A 23,995-nucleotide genomic window follows, 5' to 3' on the forward strand; every position below is an offset into this window, starting at 1 on the left:
AACAAATCTCACGTCACTCAACCTTTTGCCACAATGGGGTCACCACTACCCAAAACGGCTGGTAGGGTTGAGATCAGACCACCATGGCAGACAACACAGCACCTGGCCCAAAGAATAGGCCACGTATTGCAGGAGCATCAGAGGCGTTTGGCAGCAGCACTTGTGTGACTCAAATCAAGCCTCAACATCTATGAGCCTCTCTATTTGTGTCTATGAAATGGGATACTAATACTAACCCATGTTGCTGAGAGAACTGATGGGTAATTAGAACCCAAGTTCACACTCCCTCTATGCTGAGAAGTGCCCGGTCTTGCCCTTTGACAAGTCTAGAAAGATGGCTGCCTCCCCTAGCTTCAAGGTCTGCCACATGCAAAGCCACCCCTCTGCACACAGCCTCTTCCTTTCTTCTAGTCCAGTGGAGATGTCAGTCCCCCTCTCTCTGGAAGCTGAAGCCTCCCTCGTAGCCAGAGCTGCGGGGCCACTGGCTATTTCCCTGGAGGACCGTGTGACGCAGGTTCTTTTAATTTTCAGGCTGTGACAGCTTTGGTTCATAAGCTGCTACCGCAGTTGTTCTTTTACATTCAACAAATGCCATTTTCTTTTTCATAAAGCACTTCTCGGAAGTTATTCAGCTTTGTATTCATTGGTGATTTATTTGTTCTTTCTCCAGCTTCCTGGGGATGCTCTGAGGATGTTTCTACCTCAGTCGAGCAGGACCTAGGGTTAAGCGATGTCTGAGCCTTTTTTTTTTCTTTTTTATTAGAGGCAGTGTTTCGTCATGTTGCCCAGGCTGATCTTGAACTCATGGGTTCAAGCAATCTACCCACATCAGCCTCTCAAGGTGCTGGGATTACAGGTGTGAGCCAGTGCTCTTACAGGGGAAAACCATCTACCTGTACAAGGTTCTTCATCGCAGTCTACATAAACTCCAAGGAAAACAATGTCCAGAGCAATGTGGTCAGTGATGGGAAGGGCACTTTCCATAAGGCCAACACCACCTCTGGGTCTGGCCTTCCATATTTCCAAAGTGCCTCCTATTCTGAGTCATGAAATGAGTGACATACATGCTCCCTTGGCTTCAAGGTGACTAAATTCCCAGAACAGTGGGCTGGGAAGGGACCTTGAAAACCTTCACTTTCAATTTGCTCATTTCACAGCAAGAAAAGCCCAAGAAAGCTGAGCCCTCTCCTGCTCTTATCCAAACTGATTCCTAATGGAGAGCTGTTTGCTCGTGTGCAAGCCGCTCCAATCTCAAAGGCTTGTAACTGAGAAGATGAAAATACAGTCGTATCTGTAAGAGGCAACAAGGACAGCAGAAGATGCACTCATGCAATAAATAGCACCAATTATCACATAAAGGCAACCTCAGTGACAGTGGGTTGCTTGCAGTGCTTCTGTCTCTTCCTCTCTGGGCTGTCTTTGCTCCACCTCCTTCTCCTCTGAGGCTTCAGTCCCCACCCATGTGCTGGTGATTTGCTGGCTCTCACCTTCAGCTGTGACAAGTTTACTCAGAAGCAGCAGTCTATGACCCTGGGGACAGCTGCCAGGCTGAGCCATTCCAAATAACACAGCAAATTGAGAGGTTCCCTGATGTTCACAACCTCTTGCATATAACTCGCTCTGGTCACGTCACTAGAGGGCTGCTAGCCACTGCTGTTACTCATCTATTCAACGGTCAGATCCTGGGCTCTGACTGCAGGCCAAGCACCACGCTAGGAGCTAGGGATGCTGCCCCTGGCAAAGCTGAGCCCTTGCCCCAGCACAGCTAACATTCCTTTGAGAATGTGAGTCAGTAAATAACAATATAAATACATCACGGGGCAGGCACTGATGGCACCAAGGGGGTAAAAAAGCAAGGAATGAGAGAGTGAGTAACTGTCAAGGAAGTGGGGGACGCTTGCATTTTACATAGGGTGACCCAGGTAAGCCTCTCTGGTAAGATGGAATTTTTTTTTAAGAAGCATGTGTTTAAATTTTTATCTTTTTAAAAACTAATATATAATTATTGTACATATTTATGGAGTACAATGTGATATTTCCATACATGTGACAGTAAGGTGACTACAATCGACAAAAGGCATTGTAATCTCAAAATAGCATGAAAAGAGGATTTTGTATGTTCTCATAACAAAGAAATGACAAATGTTTGAGGTAAGAGCTATGCTAATTACCCTGATTTGCTCATGACATAAGGTAAGATGGCATTTGACAGATGTGGGAAATAAGTGAGGAAGAAAGCCATTTGGATATCTGAGAGAAAGCGTCCCAGGTAGAAAGGAGAGGAAATGCAGTGGTCATGAGATAGGACCCTGCCTGGAGCATTCCAGAAGGCCAAGACATCTGGAGTTTTTATAGCCAGTGAGTGAGGAGTATGGCAGGGGCCCTGGTCATGTAGAGCCTTGAAGGCTATTGTGAGGATTCTGGCATTTTTCCAGGCATTGGACAGACTTGATCTGACTTGGGTTTTAGCAGAATCACACTGGCTGCTGTGCTGGAAACAGTCTGTTTAGATGGCTACTGTGAAGATCCATGTAAGACACAATTATGGCTTGGGCTGGAGCAGCCAGCTGGTGATGGAGATGGTGAAGAGTAGGGGGCATTCCAGATATTTTTTCAGAACAAAGTTGACTGGATCTTAGAGATAGCTGTTTAAACAATCAGGGTCCCCTAAGACTGCCCAGTGAGTCTCAGCCCATCATTTATTACTGGGCTTGGGGCTTAATGCGGCAGAGAGGTCATCATGCAGAAAGGTCAACAGGGCTCATAAAAAGTAAGTCCAGCCGAACATTTGATCTCCACTGACATCAACAACAGAGTTATAGGAGAAAAATTTAAATGAATTTTGTTTTGCAGACAGGCAAGGACAATGGCACTGTAACAGGAAGCAAATGCCTACATAGAAGTCTAATAATTGCATAAAAATGCACAAGGATTTATTATATGCTAATACCAACCAATATGCCATTGATTGATGGTTTCCATTATGCGTGAGCTGTTAATAAGTGTCCTAGGAAGAAGTGAAAAAGGTTTCCTAGACCAAATGAAGCTGAGACACGCTGGGTTGAATGCATTTAAAGTGGTTTCTTTGTACAGAACTGCCTAGGGCCTTTAATATGTTAATGTGTATCACCATTCTCCAAAAGGGATCTTTATCAAGACCATATGTTTTATTGGTGTTGTTTTAATAGAGCCCCTTCCAAGAGTAATGTTATTTGAAACACTTTAGAGAAACACTGAATAGGTTACATAGATCACTTGAGTATCTGCTCTGCAGTCTAGCATCCCATAATTAAACAAAAACTTTCCAGGGTTCTACACTGAGTGTTGCAGATATAACAAAAAGTAAAGATTCTAAGTGTCATGTGGTAGTTTATCCTAGAGGGGCTCAAGGTACCTGCTCCACCATCTTCCATTTGCTTTACTCTGGGCTGTCAAGAGTGCTGTGAAGCTGCAGGGAGGAGCTACACAATGAAGCCTGGGGGCATCCAGCCCACAGAGCACTTCTCCATAAGACTTCTCTGTGCCACTGTGCCTCTCCATGAGCATAGGGCTTTTGAAAAGGCCTCTACTGGATGAATGCACACCTTTCTAATGCACATCCCTCATTTCACATCACCTGCCCATCTGAACTAAATAGAAAGGACTTCAGGAAAAAAACATCTGTGGGACAAGCTTTGTATTGCTTCATGTTATTTCCCTTTGGTCCTCATTACAACTCCACACTGACAGTAGCTAATGATATGGAAGCTTTTAGAAGGAGATAAATTCTGTCCATGCACCACCCCATTTAGACAGACTTTTGAAGGATGTGGGTCCTGTCATTCAAAATGTAGGACGGAAACTGAGACTTACTGACCTTTGGTGACCTGCTCAGGATGACATAGATCATAGCGGTAGAGCCAAATCCAAATGGCACCCTGGTGTCAAAGACTGCTGTCTTCCTGACACACGAATCCCTGGTTTACTTATTGCACAGGCTGTACAACAAGCATCAGGCCATGCTGGAGACATTCTCAAATTGGCTATTGCAGCTCAGAAACCAAGTGGGCTGGCAGGAGTTAACCCAGGGTACTGTTCAGAGCCCGAGTCACCTGACCAGGCTCCTGAGTGACAGAAGGACAGAGATGTGAAGGAGCCCAGGACACTTTGTATCTTTTCTCTTGTGGTTGAGCTGTGTGCCCTGGACTATGCCCCCAGCAGAACTGGCTCTTGCTTATTTCAATTCTAGAGTTGTTCCTCCAGAAAATATTCTGATGGTGAGTGAGGCAGAGGTTTGCAGACTTCCCAACTGTAACTCAGGGGATGGCTCGGCAGAGCATAACATTTGGGACAGCATGAAGCCCTTGACCTTGACTTGGATGATGGCTGGGATCACTGAGAAGAAAAACACATTGGCACAGAGAAATGTCAGAGTATACAAATGTCAGTTCAATTAAAAAGAAGATGTCAGAAGTAATATATTTTTCATTCTCCCTACAAATGACTCCATCTATGATATGATAGAAAATCATTTTACACATCAGAAATCCATAAAATCTCTTCAAATAGAGTTTCTATAGCTGAAATATTGCTCTTCTTGGTAGACAGGGAGTTTATCTGCCTTTTTGACCATGACTGATGCTATCCAAAGCAGATTTGCTTTTTGAAAGGATTTGCTTTTAGTTTCAGTTTTACATTCACATATATCATATAACGATTGTGGTGCCAATTATTGTTTTCTAGGCGTAATAATCACATTTGCCAATATCACTGAAAAACATCATTGAGAAGACAACAGATGTCTATCTCTGTGCACGTGTGTGTATAAAACCCTTATGTTCTACCAAGTTGAACACAGAATTTTAAACCTGATTTATGATTTCAGTGTCAATGTTGACTCTCCAAAACCTGTAAAAATGAATCTAGATAATCGTAGTATGCCAGTTTAGAAAGGAGGTCACAGGTCAAGGAATTTAAAATGAAAATATCTTAACTGCAATTTTTTTTAGACCATTGAATGTGCCACTCAGCTAGATATTTCATAAACATTACTTCATGTTCACAAAACCCACACAGAACAAGTTTTTACAGAATTACTCTGTTTTTACAGAAAGGCAAACTGGAGTTCAGAAAGAATAGGTGACTTGCCTTAGGGGCACTGCACAACCTGGAGGCGAAAGGGGGATGTGAACCCCAGTCTGTTACTATAAAGCCTAATAAGCTCCAGGGAGGTCTCACTTGCTGGGTCCAGGTTTTGATCAAATCAGACCCATGTCAACCCCAGTGGAAGCCATTCCAAGGAATGTAGCAATCTGAATTATGTGTTATGTGTGTCTATATTTGCAGGGAGAAGAAAAGGTCTTTCAGTTCTGCTAGTGAGTCATTTAGGAACCAAGTATGGGGTTGCTCTCAAGTTCATTCAAGCAATGGCACCTGTGATTGGGTCCTCTGGTTCACTGAGGTGACCTCTTTAGAAAAGGCAACCTTTCTGGCCCCATCAGAGACTAGATATTTGACCCACAGGTTCAAAATCAGCAAGTCCTCAAGGTTGTCAGTCTGATTCTTTCCAAAGGCTTTCCTCTGGTAAGAGATGCTTCCAAAAATTTAGAAAATAAATAAACTTAAGAGTCTTTGAGATACTACCCTATAAACTAAGAGAGCTTGGATCTCTCTTCCTTGGGTAAAGTACTCATGGTAACCTCAAAATACCCTAATTTTATGATTTGGGGATTATTTTAATAATTTAATGCATGATGCCCAAAAACTTACAGAACAGGAAAAAAAATATACTACTATCCTTCCTCCAAGCCCTCTCCAGTTCTTCTAATTTTCAGAAGAGTCTACTGATTCTAAGGCCTCTAAAAATCTGTGAGAGATTCTTAGCATCAATTAAATCATCCACTTCCCTTGCTCCTCCCTTCCTATGCAAGGCCATTCTAGTGCAAACAACCCAAGCCATTCTGCCACTCACCATGAGGCAAGCCTCTCTCCACATTATCCCTGTTCAGCGACTCCTCTTCCTCTGTTATCTCCCAAAACAACATCTGACATCCACCCCCTCTTGTTCTCTCCCAGACCTTTCCTTGTGGTCTTCCCTGATTCAATGTAAGAGAGGACTTCCAGCCTCAATACTCCAGTCATATATCCATCCAATGTCCCTTCAACTCAAGCTCAGAGTCTGCTATGGTAGAAAGCTGTTGTCTTTTCACTATGGAACAACACCTGAATATTTTGTGTTTATAGGTTCTCCAACCAAGTTCCACATTAACTAGACAGGTGTTAAGAGAACAATCTCTCCCCCTTATTCTTAGCAGCACCTACCATGAAACTGACTTTTATCTAATTGAGAACATATATATAAAGATATTGTCCTAAATGTTACACCACAGACATATTGTAGTCCTCCTGTGTGTCAGTGGAAATGTTGCTTAGGTCATATATAAACTATTGTGCAATGCATGTGAGTGCCGAATCAGTATAATATGACATTCCAGGTTATATAATTCGATGTAGCACCATTCCCAAACTATCAATTAATGAGCCTTTCTGCTACTTCCTTTAGGAATTATTTCGCTGAAGTAAAGGACTCTGGTTCTCTAAAACGGAGATCAAATAAAGGGAGACATTGTTAAAGGATCAATTTGGGGGCTTAAACAAGCATCTTAAGTAGACCTTTCCCTAGAGGGGAACTCCCTTTCTGGTCTGGAGTGGTAGCTGAATGAAGGAGCTTCAGTTAGTAATTCTGATGATTCTCTCTACACTAGATACATCTATCCTGTTTACTACACTCACTATGTTTTGTCTTCTGGGGCACTGGAAAACTAGTTTAGAAAAAGAGTTGAGTCTTTAACAATAAAGGCAGTCATTTAAATGAATAGGAAATTGTCTTTTTTTCCTGCTGGATTTTTTTATTCCGCTCATCTTAAAGACACAAGGAGTGTTGGGCACAAAAAAGGTTGGATCGGGCAGAAATATGCCACATCAAAGCAGAAAATAGTCACCAACATGAACCCCAGCACTCATTATTTGTGGGAAAAAGACTCACAGAGATTGACTTCTAGCAAGCTCATGACCTAATATGCCTCTAACCAAAAAGCATCTGTGCTCTTGAACTAACTCAGCAGCTGTACCAAAGTCCAGTAAAACTCATTCATTCTAACAAAGGTCAATCTGGCGCTCATAGAAGCTGTAGCTTATGTCATAGATCTTTAACTAATGTCACCTCTGAGCTCTTGGTCAGGCAGACCATCTGCTCTTAGAACCAGGATGGCGAACAAGCCCTGCTCTTTCTCAAAGTGCAGAAGTTAGAAAGAACGCAAAATTTTCAGGCAACTGCAGCACAACCTGGCTTATGTGAGAGACCTAATTAACCTCTGAATTTAATATTTTCTGATTGCTGCTTTCTAGGCTTTATAAAAACATAGATTAGCAAATTACCCAACAGCATACCCAAGCATGAGATGACAGAGCAACTCAGCTGCTAACAGACACAGCCTGAGCACACCTGGTGTGGCACTATCTCCTTTCACATACAAGATGCTTTTAACCCTCAGTAGGCACAATTAGCTATTCCAATTCCTCCTGTGATAGTTTCTGGGCTGAGTCTCAGAAACGCTTTCGCTCAGTCCCCAAGTCAGTGTATGGCAGGTTCAGCAGTGGAATTCACATCCACTTGATCCCATGGCTTGAGTTCTTTCTATCACATAGACAGGTCATTCTTACAAAAGGGAAGGTGACTGGGCCACAAGGGAATTATCCAGTGAATAATATCAAGAAATCCATCAGGTTGTGTAGAAGTGAACTAGCATAGATGTGCTCTGCATCCCTCAGTGGTCAGGGCTATCCTCAAACTCAACTTTCCACAGGACAGGGGTCCGTCTCCGCAACTCTCCAGAGGCTGGGCAGCTGGCATTTCCAAGCACTCCTTTAAACAAGCAGCAGCAAAGTGCAGGCAGGTGCTTGAGCCTAACGTGTGTTTTCCCCTGTGTGGGGCCACTCTTACGCTTGCCTTGAAACATGGACAGCAACAACAAGGTAGAGTTTCTCACCTACCTGCCAGACCCAGCATGAGTCCAGCTGCAACTAGACTGAACTACACAGGATGTCAAGATCGCAGTGACAGACCATCGACTTCCCAGACACTCTTGAAGCGATCAGCCCCTTGGGCACACTATGGCCATCACTGCACTTCTGTGCAGGCTGTGATTGCCTGGCTAGGGCTGTTCTGAGCCAGGAACTTTAACCAGCAGATGGTTTCCATAAGCAAACACTAGGTGGGCAGAGATACCTTGATGACTTTCTACTTATTTTTCAAAGGCCAATCACTTCCCCAAGTGAGTTCCTGGGCCCAGCAAATCTCTCTGTAGGGTTCTAAATATTGGTTTCTAAAAACAGCTAGAAGATTGAACTAATTATTTAATTAGACCCTTCAAAATAAACAATGCAAATCATAATCATTTCATTTAACCACTGCTCTGCTTTTTAGTAAGTTGTGGCAAATAAAGCCACTGATGTTTATTAGGGTTCAATAAAAGTTTCAGAGGCTTTAAACGATTTTTTTGTGTAATTATCCCCATAAGGAAATGATGAAGCTTTCAGAGCTTAGGGCCATAGACCACACTTGGAGTGTTGCTCTGCTCTCTGCCAGACAGAACTGCTTTAGGTAGGAGCTCAAATGCAGGCCTTAGATGCATCCAGGATGAAAAGTAAAAGAATGTTTTTAACATTAGACAAACCACCAGATTTCAGTTGGGACTAATGCATTTGAGGGACAATTGAGAGGAAGCTCCAATTATTGCTTCTGGGATGCACCTGCTTTAGTTCTCCCAAATCACTCACTAGCATCTATCCCCTGCCAAACTCAAAGCTTCCTTCAAAATCACTTTGGAGATTTTGTTGATACACAGACTATGGTGACATCTAATCCAGGGAGTTAATATCTTTGGTTTTTGTTGTTCTGTTTGTCAATAAAATGTCCAATAATTCATCATTTATTCAACACTACTCAAGCATCTACTCTTCTAATGCTGCATGGAGCAGAATTACTAAAACCACTCCCCTCTCCACGGACAGTCATCATCATTGTCATCGCTGCCTCACCAGCTATACTCTTACCTGCTTGTGGTAGGCCATATGCTGTGCTGTGATGCCCTGCATACATTATCTCACTTAATCCTGACAACTTCATGAGGTGGACACCATTATCGTGATCTTCACCGTATAGGAGGATGCAGAGGCTCAGCAGGACTGCGTGCCACAGTCACACAGCTAGCAGGTGGCAGAGCCTAGACCCCACCCAGGTCTGTCGGCTCCAAAAACCAGACTCCCAGCTAGTCCAGCATGGCTCTCCACCATCCCTGTGATTTAGCACAGACTAGAGCATGTTAAAGCTGATACTTATGAAGCCCTACCCCAGAGAGCCTCTCCTAGAAGGTCTGGGTGGGATCCAGGAATCTGCCTCTGTAACCAGTGCCTGAGACGGTCCACGTACCACGTACCATGAGGCACCAACCTGTTTTGCACATTTCAGTTAATCTGGATGATTATCAGAATCCATGATAGAGGCTGACAGCTACAGCTGCTGAGCAGTGTGAGCATGGCCCTTCTGCAGCTGGTCCCCAGCTGTGCAGTACTGATGGGGAACACTGCCAGGCAATGCCTACCCCAGTGCCACCTCATTCAAACCTACTGCCAAGGGTGTGATCGGACCCATAGCCTGGCCAGACTGACCTGGTGTCATCTTCTAGCTGGTGGTGCATGTAATCCTGGCCCTGTATCCATGAATTCCATGGAGAACTAGCTGTTGTGTGTACCCACCGTATCACTCACGAAAGCCCTTCATCCCACAGGACAACCACTGCATGTCACTATTGAATCTTGTCTAGCTCTCATTTGCCAACTCCTGACCTTTCCCATGAAGTCTAGGATTTCTCATCAACGCAGCTGAGAAAATGACAGAAGGTCTGATGAAAGAATAACGAGGTATTCACTAACAAGATATACACTGATGAGACATCCTCTGATGGGAAAGGGAAGGCAGAATCACAAGGTCTGTTGATAGATGCTGAGGCCAATGCATGACAGGCCAGCTGATGGAAAAAATAATAAAGTACTAAAAAGCAAAAGGAATGTATATTCCATAGTGTATCTTCTCTGAAGCCGAGACATTTATTAGCACTAACCACTAGGGGTGAGACAGGACATGTGTAAGTCATTTCAGCAAGCTGAACACCATCAAGTAACTACCTCCTACCACACATAAGTGCACTCGACAAACATTTACACAGCACGTATACTATGCTAGGCACTGTTCCAGGCACTGGAGATATAGCAGTAAATAATATGACAGAATGTCCCTTCCTATCAGAATGTTTCAGAGCAGAGCTGGGGGACTTGGGCATGTAAAGATACATAAGATGAATTTCCTACTATCGAGGTACACACGGTTCACAGGGGAGGCACGCAATGTAATTTTAATGCAGGGAAGAGTGATATCCTTGCCTCACTTCACCTTTATAATACTCTGTGAGATAAGCAATCATCCTCACCTCTACTGTTCAGATTTGAGAATTGAGGCTTGGGATGTTGAAGTAATTGGTGGCATCACACAGCTATTAAGTAGAAGAACTAGGGTATGGTAATTCAAATGATCCTATACTGAGCACAGTGCATGTAGTATTATCAGCATAGGTATCCCTTGTGTTCTACTAGAAAGGATGTTTTAATTAAGTTTATTTAATTGAAAAAGAGATGCATTTGGGAAAATTTAATTCAAATATTATAGAATATTCAATAAAAAGTGAGTCTCCTGCCCACTGCAGGCTCTTCCTGAGAGATAATTGCTAGTACCAATTTTGGAGAATATCTTTACCATAAAACTCTTAATCTACTATGTGTGCATCAGGCAAATAAAATTAATTGTTTGGAAAGGCTGGAGTCAATACGAAGAAAAATTCTCAGAATGACAAGTAGGAACTAATAGACTTGCATTCCATGTTAATAAAGTTTTTTCTTAAAACAGAAGAGAAAAAGCACTAAATACATTCACACTATGCTATTTTCATCACCTGGGCCTTATGGAATTGTAAGAAATGTTGCCAGACTGATAAAAACACATTGCTTTGTCCAGACAGGTCCTGAATGAGGAGTATGCTGTTCAAGGGCCTTTTCAGAGTGAGTTTCCATTGGACGGTTTCTTCCTCTTGCTATCTCAGGCCAAGGACTGTGTCTAGATGTTGCCTGCCTTAGAACACGGCCCTGGCTGCTTATCAGGGACAATTAACACCTGGATTGGTAGCAAGTAGGTGCCTTCTTTCCCTGCGAATGTACATCTGTACTGAGGCTAAACAGGAAAACCACACATCCACTCTACAGGTTAAAAATCTTCACATCCTCGCTGGGCTAAGACCCTCAGTTCCAGCAGCTAAGGGCTCAATATGGATTCAGCACTTACCCAAAAGTCCCTATGTCGTGGTCTCCCCTATGTAGTGATCTTAGAAGAGCAACGTGAAAAGAGGAGGCTCTAATGATCCTTTTAAGCAGGATGGAGGGACCTGCATTGAGCAGGTACCTCTCTAGACAAAGGTGCCAACTGAGTTAATAAAAAAGAACTCACACAACTTCTATGGATTTCAGTCTTCACATTTCTAAAATGCCTGGCAAAATGTAAGAACTCAGTAAATATTGGCTGGCTGGTTGGTTGGGTTAGATATCCTTAATACATGACCACTTTAACATTCTAAGAATGGAAACCCTACTGTGTTGATAAACAGCACATGTTTGTTTTATACCTTTTCATGCAGTCTCAAGCCACTAAAAAATTTCCCTGGGTTGGGAGGCGGGGCATGTGAGACCCAGAGTTGAACCAGTATTTAGGTGTCCTTATCTTATCAGTTTCTGGCTCAAGCACTCCAAGTGGCAGCTAGAAAGAATGGAACAGCAGGCCAGTGGGCACAGGAGGCTGGGGCCGGAGGCACTGGCATGCTCAACCCTGTAGACAAGTCTGAACAAGGAGGTTCAAGCCAGAAGGTTCCTAATGGACCACAGTGACCAAAAGGTAGGAATTTATTCCATAAGCACTAATGAAGCAGCATCCCATAATATGTGCTGGTGCCAGGTCCTACAGCTGGATGTCTTGCCCATTGAGGCAATCCCAGTGATTGGAAAAGAGGATCTGTAGAGACAATGCAAATACAGCACGTTTTCTTTTCTTTCTTTCGTCTTTTTTTTTCCCGCCTGGTCCTTAAAGCATTTCCCAGTTCTTAACTGCTTATTATTTAGAGAAAATGGTTTAAGGTTGTAAATTTTCCTTTTTTTCTTTTTTGATTAGGCATTCACAGTTATGTCTTAGAAATGAATGGCTGAAAATGAGGTATGCAAGCTGGGGAGAGTAGCTAGAAGATACTCATGACAAGGTAAATTGCATATTTAGGAGGCAGAGACAAAGATAGACAGACTCATCAGCCTTGCTCTCGATGACAGTGCTCGAAGAGAAATGAACAGCCAATGCGCAAAGCCCTCCAACTACCCCAGACTCAGCAGGAGACAGAGCATCCCAAGTTGCCAAGGCAACAGCAGCTGAGCATGAGATGAATACAAGCGTGTGTGCACACAGGCATGGTACCAGCACTCATGCACAAACACCTTCCGGTACACAGGGACAGACCTAAAGAGAATGTTCTCCACTAAGAGACAGATTTCCAACAGTTTCTCTGGGTACATCTCAAAAGTGCTGATGGCTGTTGCTTCAACAAAGGCTTTTAAACACACAAATACAGAAAATAATTAAATTAGTATAATTGACCCTCAACTTTAATTAGCATAATCAACCCTCAATTTTAACAAATTCTATGACATTGCCTTTAGGTCTCTTATTATTTTGATTCCTTTGTTTCTGCATTCAACAGCGTTTAATACATTCACCTTGTACAACCACCACGTGTGTGTGTGTGTGTGTGTGTATATATATAGTTCCAAAACATTTGCATTACCACAAAGAAAACACATACTCATTAAGCAGTCACTCCCCAGATTCTTTTTTTAAAAAAAACGAAAAAAAGTTACAGAGTTAAAGCCTCCTTTTCGCTCCAGCTCAATTTAACTTGCCCCCCCTTCCCTTCCCAGAGGATACTGTTCTCTGGAACTTCTAGATGTCTTTCACAGACATGATTTTATAACTGTGGGGTGTACTTGCATATATATGAAGGTTTATATGTAAATATACATGTTTTGTATATCTATACACACACACTCACAATTATAAAATCATATATATGTCCAAAAATAATTCAAAGTGCCATGTAGTGGTTTTAAAAAATGTTACACAAAAGGAACACTACTTAGCTGAGACTTTTTATCTGACTCAACATTAAGTTATTCAAATGTATCTAATCCATTCGCTTAATTGCCATATCGTGTTCTATCTTATACATATCAAATACTTTCTAAGTCTACTCTCTTCCGGATGGACATTTAGACTGGTCTCAGTTTTTAACTCTTACAAACAATGCTCCAGTGAACATTCTTATGTTTCCTCCTGTATCTATGGTTTTCTTGAGTGTATTTGTATTTGTAGATTTGCTGACTTGTAATAGAAAATGACACTTATTTTCCAAAGCAATCTTACAATTTTTTTTTTTTTTTTTCAGAGACAGGGTCTCGCTCTGTTTCCCAGCTACAGTGCAGTGGAGTAATCATTGCTTACTGCAGCCTTGAACTCCCGGGCTCAAGCAATCCTCCTGCCTCAGCCTCCCTAGTAGCTGGGACCACAGAGACGCACCACCACCCTTGGCTAGCAGCATTGTGTGAAAATCCTCACTTCCCTATATTTTTGCCAACCCTTGGTGTTCTCAGATTTTAATTCTTCCCAATCTAAGAGGTGTAAGATAGTATCTCTTTGTATTGGTTTTTTTTTGTTATTTGTTTTTTGAGACGGAGTCTCACTCTGTCACCCAGGCTGGAGTGCAGTGGCCGGATCTCAGCTCACTGCAAGCTCCGCCTCCTGGGTTCACACCATCCTGCCTCAGCCTCCGGAGTAGCTGGTACTACAGGTGCCCGCCACCTCGCCCGGCTAGTTTTTTATATTTTTTAGTAGAGACGGGGTTTCACCGTGTTAGCCAGGATGGTCTCGATCTCCTGACCTCGTGATCCGCCTGTCTCGGCCTCCCAAAGTGTCTTTGTATTGTTTTAATTGCACTTTCTTCACTACTAGTGAGGTTGCGCATGTTTTTTATACCTATTTTTCATTACCTATTCCGTTTCCTCACCTCTGATTTCTCCCTGTTCCTATTTTGTACCCATTTTTCTATGGCATAGTCTTTTTTTTTAATTTTTAGGAATTCTTAAATATTCTGAATATTAATCGTTGGTTATGTATAGCAGAAATCTTCTGCCTATATGTGTCTTGTTTTTATTTTTTAATTTTTAAAATAATTTCAATTTTTATTTTAGATTCAGGGTATACATGTGCATGTTTGTTACATAGGTTTATTGTGTGATGCTGAGGTTAGGGTTATGAATGATCCCATCACCCAGGTGGTGAGCATAGTACCCAATAGCCTTTCATCCTTTTCCCCACACCCTATCCCCATTGTAGTCCCCAGTGTCTATTACTGCCGACTTTATGTCCACGGGTACCCAATGTTTAACTTGTACTTACAAGAAAAGAACATGTGGTATTTGATTTTCTGTTCCTGCGTAATTTGCTTAGGATAATGGCCTCCAGCTGCATCCATGTTGCTACAAAGGACATGACTTCATTCCTTTTAATGGCTGCTCAGTATTCCATGATGGATATGCACCACATTTTCTTTATCTAATCCACTGCTGATGGGCACCTAGGCTGAGTCCAGGTCTTTGCTATTGTGAATAGTGCTACAGTGAATATACATGTACATGTGTCTTTTTACTAGAGCAATTTATTTTCTTTTGGATATGTACCCAGTAATGGGATTGCTGGGTTGAATGGTAGTTCTGTCTTAAGTTCTTTGAGAAATCTTCAAACTGCTTTCCACAGTGGCTGAACTAATTTACATTCCCAGCAACAGTGCATAAGCATTCCCTTTTCTCCATAGCCTTGCCAGCATCTGCTGTTTTTTGACTTTTGATAACAGCCATTCTGACTGGTGTGAGATGGTATCTCATTGTGCTTCTGATTTGAATTTCTCTGACAATTAATGATGCTGAGCATTTTTTCATATGTTTGTTGGTTGCTTGTATGTCTTCTTTTGAGAAGTGTCTGTTCATGTCTTTTGCCCACTTTTTTTTTTTTTTTTTTTTTTTTTTTAAGGCAGAGTCTCACTCTATCACCCAGGTTAGAATGCAATAGCTCGATCTCGGCTCACTGCAACCTCAGCCTCCCTGGGTCAAGTGATTCTCATGCCTCAGCCTCCTGAGTAGTAGAGATGGAGTTTCACCATGTGGGCTACTTTGGTCTCAAACCCCTGACCTCAGGTGATCTGCTTGCCTCGGCCTCCCAAAGTGCTGGGATTACAGACATGAGCCACCACACCTGACCTTGCCCACTTTTTAATGAGGTTGTTTTTTGCTTAATGAATTAAGTTTCTTATTAATGTTGGATAACAGACTTTTGTCGAATGCACAGTTTGAAAATATTTTCTCCCATTCTGTAGGCTGGTTGTTTGCTCCATTGATAGTTTCTTTTGTTGTGCAGAAGCTCTTTAGTTTATGTTCCACTTACCAAATTTGTTTTTGTTTCAATTGCTTTTGATGACTTTGCCATAAATTATTTCCCAAGGCTGATATTCCAGGTGGTGTTTCCTAGGTTTCTTTCCCCAGGATTCTCATGGTTTGAGGTTCTGCATTTAAATATTTAATCCATCTTGAGTTAATTTTTGCATATGGTGAAAGGTAGGGGTCCAGTTTCAGTCTTCTGCATATGGTTCACCAGCTATCCCAGCACCATTTATTGAATAAGGAGTCCTTTACCCGTTGCTTATTTTTGTCAACTTTGTTGAAGATCAAATAGCTGTATTTCTTGGTTCTCTATTCTGTTCCACTGGTCTATGTAGTCTGTTTTTGTATAAGTACCATGTTATTTTGGTTATTATGTCTTTATAGTATAAATTCAGGTAATGTGATGCCTCTGCAGCTTTGGTCTTTTTGCTTAGGATTGTTTTGGCTATTTGGGCTCTTTATTGGTTCCATATAAATTTTAGAATAGGTTTTTCTACTTCTGTGAAAAATGACGTTGGTACTTTGATAGGAATGGTGTTGAATCTGTAGATTGCTTTTGGCAGTATGACCATATTAACAATATTGATTCTTCCAATTCATAAGCATGGGATGTTTTTCCATTTGTTTGCGTCATCTATGATATCTTTCAGCAGTGTTTTGTAGTTTTCCTTCTAGAGATCTTTCACCTCCTTGGTTAGATGCATTCCTGGGTATTTTGTATGAGTGTGGATGTGGCTATTGTAAATGTTATTGCATTCTTGATTTGGCTTTTGGCTTGAATGTTACTGGTGTATAGAAACACTACTGATTTTTGTACACTGATTTTGCATCCTGAGACTTTACAGAAGTCATTTATCAGCTCCAGGGACCTTTAGGTGGAGCCTTTAGGGTTTTCTAGGTATAGAATCGCATCATCAGTGAAGAGAGACGGTTGGACTTCTTTTCCATTTGGAAGATTTTTATTTCTTTCTCCTGCCTAATTGCTCTGGCTAGGACTTCTTCTCTTATCTTTTAACTTAGTTTATGGTGTCCTTTTATTAAGGTTTTAATTTTAATGTAATCAAGTTAGATTACATTAAGAGTTTCCCTTAGGGTTTGTATTTTTTCACTACACGTTTTAAATTTTTGGCTTTTCATACTCAGGATGTTAATCATCCTGATATATTTATACTGTGGTATGAAGTAGGGATCTGATTATTTTTGTCCCTTTCATTTGCTGATCGTTTAAGCACCATTCATTAAATGAATCATTTTTCCTCGTTAATTGTAATGTTGTTGCTCTCATTTAGCTGTCTGTATATGTATGTTTTTAATTTAATAGGCTTGGTCCATGGTAGCCAGCCTGTATATGTATATGTATGTTGGTTTTTGAGCACATTAGGCAGTTCAAATAACATCTATTTCTATATCCCTGTGCCAATATCACATGTATTAATTACTATAATTTTTAATCCTGATAACAATCAGGATAAGTTCCCTCCTGTATGATCCCCTTACACGAAACCATGTTAATTATTCTTGATCATCTACTTTGCCATATGAACTTTAGAGTTATCTTATATAGTCCCCAACCCCCATGAAAATACCTGTTTTGTTTTTATTGCAATGGAAGTGAAATTACAGGTATATTTGGGCAAAAAAATATCTTTATGATACTGAATCATCCCATCCATGAATACAGTATATTTTACCCTTTGTTTAAATATCTTATTTTATGCTTTTCAATAGAGCTGTATAATATTCTTGATAAAGATCTTTGTCATATTTTTCCCTTAGATACCTTATGGTTTTGATTACTAGTGCAAATATTCACTTTCTTAAACAATTTTAATTTGCCACTTGTTTTTGCTTATCTATAGAAATGTTAAGATTTTTGTACATTGATGTTGTAGCTGTTAAACCTGAATACTAATAGTTTGAAAATTATCTCTTTTTTAACAATGATAATCTTATCTGCAAATACGGGCAATTTTGTTTGTTCTTTTCTAATCTTACTTTGTTTCCTGTCTTATTAAGTAGCTAGAACATCTAGTGTAATAGTAAATGAAAAAGGTAAAAGACAGCATCCTTAAATCATTCCTATTATAAAGGTTCATAATTAAGTACAATATTAACCATGTGTTTGGTTCTCGAATTTTTTGTAGACATTCTTTATCAGAATAAGGAAGTTATCTTCTATGTCTAAATTTCTATGAGTATTGCTGTGTAATTTTTCTTCTTTTTAATCATGAATGCATATTATACTTTATGAACTGCTTTTTTCCCCCATCTTGTGTATACAGACATGTACAAGAAATTTTTTTTTTCAAGAAAATCTTTCAAGGTATATATAACTTATTTTCGCCAGGGTCAGAAACATAGACTTAAAAAGACTAAAGCTCTAGTTTCACTGCCAAGCTAGGTCTGAGCATCCAAGGCTGTGTCTGCTCTCCCCACTAGGGACTTCTGCAGACCTCACAAGAATATAACTACTCTATGATTGTCTGCCAAAATGTCTTGACATTGTCTTAGTCCAAAGTTATCACTAAGTTTCCACCGCAAAACAAAATCTATTCTTGTGTGAGTTTGAATGCCTAACCATTAGCTTCCTATGACACTAGCTATCCAATATAATCATTATGAAGGAAAAGGGAAATGATACTGATGCATGGTACCCCACATTATTCCATGGGTTCCTCACCAGGAATCAATGAGGTCAGCATCATTTGTATTTTACTTGCAAGGAAACTAAGCCTCAAGAAGGTTAAATAACTTGTCCAAAGTCTCACACCAGATAGCACTGGCAGTGGGATTTGAACCCAGGTCTCCGTGCCTTCCTCTGCTTATGTTGCTCTCCCATAAATGACCACCCACACCCAACAGCATCACCTCTGGTTCCACAATACATACTTCACAGAGCCAGCAGAGCCGCTCCATTTTGTAAATTAGTGGTTAGGATTCAAAACCACCCACTCTGTAGAGTGTTGTGCGTAATGTAACTAAACACAGAATATCATTCATTGTAGTCTACAACCTAACAATGAAGGCCAGCAGATGCTGAGATGAATTTTTCCTATGTGGGAATGAGGGCAGGGTCCCAAACAGGAGTCTCTTCTGATAGCTGTGAGTACCTATGCTGGGATGCCAGGCACAGCTCTCCTAGGCTCAGACAGCAGCAGCATCCAGGCAAGGCCCATGTCTGCAGGGGCCCTACAGAGGACAGAGTTCCCCATTGGTGGTGATGAGCAGGCTGTGCAGAGCAAGGGAAGGGAACTCAGGTGTACCGATGCCTAAGCTAGAGGGCTTTCATGCATTATCTCATTTAATCCTCCAAAATCTCTCCAAGTGGGAAGTAATGGTTTTACAGATGATTGTACAAAAGCTCCAACAAGTGATTTATCCGAGACCTCCACTTGAATGGTAACAGAACTGGATTCTGAAGGCAGTTCACTCTTCTCTTAACTCTGCATTTCATCAATCACCCGATTTTATAACCAATTTTCTAAAACATGCTCCTCCTTAAGGACAACACAACGTAGCTACTGAGAGCATGGACTCTGGTCAGGCTGCTTAGTTCATTTTTTAAAAAGCAGATTCTACTAAGGGGTAGACTGTTCAATTCAAATTCCAGCTCAACATTTTATAAACTGTGACTTTGGGCTAGTAATTTAAACATCTCTATATATCCATAAAAATTAAAAGTAAAACATTTTTACAAAATCAAAAAAAAAAGACAAAATTTTAAAAAGTAAAAATAATCTCTGGGCCTCAGTTTCCACACGTGTAAAATGAGAGTAATAACAGTACCTACTTTGAAGAGTTGTTATGAGGATTCATGGGTTATTATTTGCAAAGGCCTTAAAACAAAGCCTGGCACACACAAAGACTATGTATTAGTTATGTATTGCTACATAATAGATTATCTTAAAACACAGAGGCTTAATACAATAAACACTTATCATGTCACGCAAATTTTATAGGTCAGGAATTTAAGTGGTTCTAGCTTGTGGTCTCTGATGAAGTTGCAACCAAGACATCAGCCAGGGCCACAGCCATCTGGAGGCTTGCCTGGGGCTGGAAGATCTGCTTCCAAGGGGTCTTCTTTTCATGGCTGGAAAGTGGGGGCTGGCTGCTGGCAGGAAGGCTTAGCTCTCCATGTGGTCCTTTCCACAGCCTGCTTGGGTGTCCTCACAACATGGTGACCAGCTTCCCTCCAGAGCAAGCAATCCAAGAGAGCAGGGTAGAAACAGCAACATCTTTTATGATCTAGCCTTGGAGTTACAAATCATTAATTCCATATTATCTTATTGGTTATACAGGTCAGCCTTATTTGTTATGGAAGGGGACCAAACAGGGGTATGCACATCAGGAAAAGAGGATTATTGGGAGCTCGTCTTGCAGGCTGGCTACCATGGACCAAGCCTATTAAATTAAAAACAAAAATGGATCTTAACTATGCCTGCATTCTAAGTGCCTGGAATATCATGATAAAATCAATAAATATTTATCTGAAGAATGGATGTGTGGATGAAAACAGGAAATGCCCATGTCATCCCAGCCAAGTTCCATTTAGCGCTCCTTTGTTTTACTATCCACTTTCTGAGCGTTTTCCAAGGAAGGAAGTATTTGCTCTCAATTTCTACTCTAAGTCATTATCTCTATAAACTAGTTCTCAAATTTCATCTTCATTTAAAGTGTTTGGAGTGGTAACCTCAAACCAAAAGTGCTCTGTAACTTTCTCTTTCATCTAAATATATCAGTATGAAATACTTCCTCTGAATTCAGAAGGCTCAAAACAAAGACAACTGAAATTTTATGTGCTGGTTGAAATGTTCGCACTAAAGCAATTCGTACAAAGACTAGTATGTGTCCCAAGACAATTGTGGGCAAGCTCCTTCTTGCATAAAGGCAAAATTTCTGCTTCCTCTTCTCCCAATCAACGCTGTATTTAGGAGATAAGACTGGCCGAAACCAAGTGGAGACTGCTTACTAAAGCCAGTGAGTCTAGACACAGGCCAGGAAGGTCATACTTAATGACTTAACAAATGACCATCTCTATAAGGGGCCCTGGATTCCCTTCAAGGTTCCTTAGACTCTTGTTTCTCAAAATCATCATACTTGGCAGCTTTTTTCACAACAGATCCATGCCAGAAGAGTTCAGATATGGGGAAATGCCACAGCAATAACCCTAGGACGGGAACTTTCCAATAATGTTGACAGTTCAACCCAGAATTATAATTGTGCCATTGCCTTAAGTCACCCGAGTTGGGACCCTTGGCTCCTGGAGAGCACTAATGGTGTGTATCTTCCAAAATGCTAAAGTTGTCACAGAGAACATTAGACAGGAGTTAAATAGGTGACAGTCCTGAGAAGCTGCCATACTTTCCCTTGTCCCTTCTGGTAGCAAGGGAGCATAAACGACCACATCTTGACTGTTACTGGGCATAGAGAGGCCTCATGAGAGCACAATGATCCGTGTACACAATACTGCATGCCAGATGGTTGACATTTCCCTCTGGGGAGATGCTAACATGGTTTAGAAGATCGGTGGCTTTCCATTTTAACCCTCAACAGATCCTTGAGCATATCAAGGATGCAGTAGCAAGGAAACACAAAAATCACGTAGTCAGGGTCAAGAAAGGAGTCACTCGAGGTGATAACCTTCCCGAGGTCAGAGCTGATAATAACTCTAGAACCCTGCTTCCCAGTATGAATGTACAGTGAAAGCCGGTAAATATTGGGTGGAAATGCTCATCATTACCAATGTAGTGCATTTGTTAAATCTTGATTGAATGATGAAGTCATTAATGAATTCAGAACACTCCTCCCCATTTTACAGTGGCTTCTTTGATCTTCATTTTGTTTATATGCTTATGGACAAAACACTCAGCTTGACATTTGCCTTTTAGAAGGGCAACAGCATGGTAAATCCAAACTGGAAGCTAACCTTGAAGTATGAATTAGAACTTAAACTGTGAACTCCTGTGTCATAGGGTAGAGCTCCAGAGAGAAAAGTCCCTTAAGGGATTATTGGAAGCCATGCACGATGGACTTATGAAAGTCTATCAATTATCACTCTGGTGCCATCCAGCAATTTTTTTTTTCTATCTATTTCTTTTTGTCATATTTGGACTCATCATTCTCAGATTTACTATCTTTTACTTTGGATTACCCTCAATTCAACTTATCTAGCTCTACGCAAGCATAATGAATAAAATCCCAATTCATTATATGTGCATGTAATTAATTCTTGTTCCTCATCCAGAGCTGGGCTGTGCAGTGCAGCAGCCACTAGTCAGATGGGACTAGTCTAAATTGAGATGTGCCTTTAGCATAAAGCACAAAGACTTACATGCAAAAACAGAATGTGAAATCTCTCATTAGTGATTTTTCCTATTGGTTACATACTGAAATGATATTTGGGAAATCTTGAGTTAAATTAAAAATATTAAATTTAATTTTACCTGTTCTCTTTTAACTTTTGAAACATGGCTACTAGAAAATTTTAGATCACTCAAACGTCTTGCATATGTCTACCGGATGGCACTGAGCCAGATGTTCTAAATCAGGGATTGTACACTGGCAGCTGAGGCCCACACAGGACTAACAGACATAGTTTGTATGATCTACTTAATGTTAGCCTAAAAGGTGATTTTAATTTCAACAATTGTTAACACATACAAAATTGGGCAATTTTTTTTTTTTTTGAGACATGGTTTTGCTCTGCTGCCCACATTAGAGTGCAGTAGTACCATCATGGCTCACTGCACATCTCCTGGGCTCAAGTGATCCCCCACCTCAGCCTCCTAAGTAGCTAGGACCATAGGTACACACCACCCTGCCTAATTTTTTGTAGACACAGAATCTTACCATGGTACCCAGGCTGGTCTCGAACTTCTGGGCTCAAATGATCCTCCGACATCAGCTTCCCCAAGTGTTGGGATTACAGGAGTGATCCATTGCACTTGGCCAAAATCAGGCAATTAAAAACAAACATACCCTGCATTCTCTTTAAAAATAAAGAAATCTGGTAACCCTAGGCCCACACACCTATATGGCAAGGATGGCCTGGTGCTTAGGAGGTGCCCGCTTTGCTGCTGCACCAGCTTTCCAGCTCTTCACTGTCCCCACGGGCTCTACTGCTCCCCAACACTGAGGCCAAAGTCAGCTGCCATTTTGCACCCTATTCCCAGCCAGCATCACATATGTAAATTCCTCTCCTCGCTTCTGTAGGCATTTGAGTTTAAGAGCTGTATTCTAGAATAGGGGATAGTGGGGGGCATTCTAGGCAACAGCAAATGCATCAGGAAGGGTCTGATCATGGTATGTTCAAATTAGAGAAAATATCTGGAAAGGCAGGTGGGTTTCCAGTAGATGTGCTCAACACAGGGGCTTTTTTGTTTTCTGTGTTTGTTTGTTTGTTTGTTTGTTTTTGAGGCTGAACATCTAAGTGGAAACGTCCCAGGGGCATTTGGTAATAAATAACTGAGTATATATAGGAAGGAGCTGGAGGCTAAGAATGGTGCCTTAGGAACACCCAGAGGCAAGAGGGTTAAGAACAGTGCCTTAGGGACACCCAGAGGCCAAGAGGAAGAGAGATGAAACCAGTTTAGGAGTCTGAGAAGGATGGTCAGAGTTAAGAGGGAGGTGAGCTGAGAGAGTGAAAGGGAGGAACCAGGCTTCCCAGAGAAGCAGCCAACAGCAGGCACTAAGTAACACCAGTCCTTTGCTAGACCCCATAGTGGCCCTGGTGCTCCTCTTGTAACAGCATTGCTTTAATTCTCTATTAAAAGCTATTCCACAAAACTCTAGCACTCTAACATGTCTTCAAAACAAATGCTGCCTTTCCGTGCCCCATACTGTAAATAGTCCCACTATCCAGTGATTTTCCCCACCCCCCCGCAAAAAAAAAAAAAAAAACTGCCCATTTCCTTCATCTTAAAGCACCATCTCTTCCCCCCTCCCCCCATCATTTAAAAAATCTATGGTATGTGAAGGATAGAAGTGGTAAGCAATGCATTTGAAAACACACATATGGACTGAGCTCATGGGTCATCTGACAGTGGATTTTGAAATATTCTAGATGATTAGAATTCTGCAGCTACTCTTTTCTAGGCAAATGGAAGAAGTTTTTATTCTCATAATCTTTTTACTCTTGGCAAATATTTTCCCAAGTAATTATGTTAGAGCTGAGGATTCAGACTAATTCTGTCCTCTAGTTCATTTGATAATCTATCACTGTGACTAAAATATAATGGAGATGACAGATGTTTATGGATAACTGTTTTGTGATATTCATTCATGTCCCTGTGTTGGTATCAGCAAATTGTTTTTTATTAGTAGA

The 23,995-nt window shown here is 41.2% G+C and overlaps 1 protein-coding gene and 1 long non-coding RNA gene across 5 annotated transcripts in view; both read right to left on the reverse strand.

The window, feature by feature from the left end:
- Positions 1–23,542, reverse strand: part of LOC126959099 (uncharacterized) — a 48,751-nt gene extending 25,209 nt beyond the window's left edge. Inside the window, exon 1 of the long non-coding RNA XR_007727477.1 lies at positions 18–23,542. This is a non-coding gene — a long non-coding RNA (uncharacterized LOC126959099). The remainder of the gene's footprint in view (positions 1–17) is intronic.
- Positions 1–23,995, reverse strand: part of SLCO3A1 (solute carrier organic anion transporter family member 3A1) — a 324,947-nt gene that overhangs the window by 156,813 nt on the left and 144,139 nt on the right. The window lies entirely within an intron of this gene.

This window comes from Macaca thibetana, chromosome 7 (assembly GCF_024542745.1).
Source record: "Macaca thibetana thibetana isolate TM-01 chromosome 7, ASM2454274v1, whole genome shotgun sequence".
Classification (NCBI taxonomy): domain Eukaryota; kingdom Metazoa; phylum Chordata; class Mammalia; order Primates; family Cercopithecidae; genus Macaca; species Macaca thibetana.